The 1,074-nt window shown below is 43.6% G+C and overlaps 1 long non-coding RNA gene across 1 annotated transcript; it reads right to left on the minus strand.

Annotated features, from left to right (window-relative positions):
- Window positions 1-1,068, minus strand: LOC113979234. The gene is made up of 3 exons (XR_003537754.1): window positions 922-1,068; window positions 535-619; window positions 1-86 (listed from the first exon to the last, which is right to left on the minus strand). It is a non-coding gene; the product is annotated as an uncharacterized LOC113979234 (long non-coding RNA).
- Window positions 1,069-1,074: the final 6 nt, after the last annotated feature.

Raw genomic sequence — 1,074 nt, forward strand, 5'->3', positions numbered from 1 at the left:
TTTCATTAGCAATTCAAACAAAACAAGGCCAGCCATGCATTGCCTCGGACAGACAATTCATTTCCAAGAGCCTGGACATGCAACAGCTGCAGAGGTAAAAGCCACACAGGTTTGTAAAGCTTTTTCCAGTTAAATACACACTCATGGAATATACACAAGGCCTGTGAATGAAGGTTATCTCATCACTTTCTTATTGGGAAGCAGAGGCAGGTGTCAGCTGCAGCAGGTTAAATATCAAGTAACACACCACAGATTACAGAGAGCAGTGAGTTGGTGACGTAAAGACAACCTGGCTACATCTCCCTCCAGCATCATTCCCTTCTGAAAACGCTGATCAAAGTCAGCTCAGCAGTTCTTGGCAATATATGAGAAACACAAGCTTGCAAGGTGACTAGAGCAGTGCTCAGTTTGCTGTTAGTAGGAAGGGCCAGCAGGACCTTTTGTTGTTGCAGAGCTCAGTACCTCCACTCCTCTCTCCATCTAAATAGAGCAGAGAAGCTCTTTACCATCTGCCCACCAAAACAGATTATTTACCCAATTGTTTCTTATTGAGACTGAAGTCCACGCTAGTGACAGCATCTCTGTGGCCTTTGAAGTGTCTCTCCAGGGTTGGATCTTCCTAGAAGACAACAATGTTCAGACACCATAGATTAAGAACCATCTTGGCACAATAAAACTATTTTATTTCTACAACAGGTGAGCCAAACCACATATTCACCCCACAAAAGCCAGGCAGAGACAAGAACACTGCACAACACAAAACACAAATTTCACATGTATCACAAACTTTAAAAGAGGCAAATTATCCAAGCTGTTATTAGCTTGGATCTTAGGTGACTTTGCACGAATCCCTCATGCATTTTTATGATGCTGGTATAGAGACCCCAAAGCTGACTATAGACAGACAAGCCATGTCCATACCACCTGAGCAGGCAGTCAAGCTCATCTTTGCTCTGATAGCTGCTCATCTCAGCTCAGGTGTAGCAAAAAGGCCACTATTTGCACAGAAGAGGTAAATTTGCAAGATTTACCACACCTGTTGAAACAGGCAGGAGGGATCAGAACTGCAGCAAA

The sequence above is a fragment of the Neopelma chrysocephalum genome, unplaced genomic scaffold (genome assembly GCF_003984885.1).
Source record: "Neopelma chrysocephalum unplaced genomic scaffold, ASM398488v2 Primary Assembly neopelma1_63180, whole genome shotgun sequence".
In the NCBI taxonomy this organism is placed as follows: domain Eukaryota; kingdom Metazoa; phylum Chordata; class Aves; order Passeriformes; family Pipridae; genus Neopelma; species Neopelma chrysocephalum.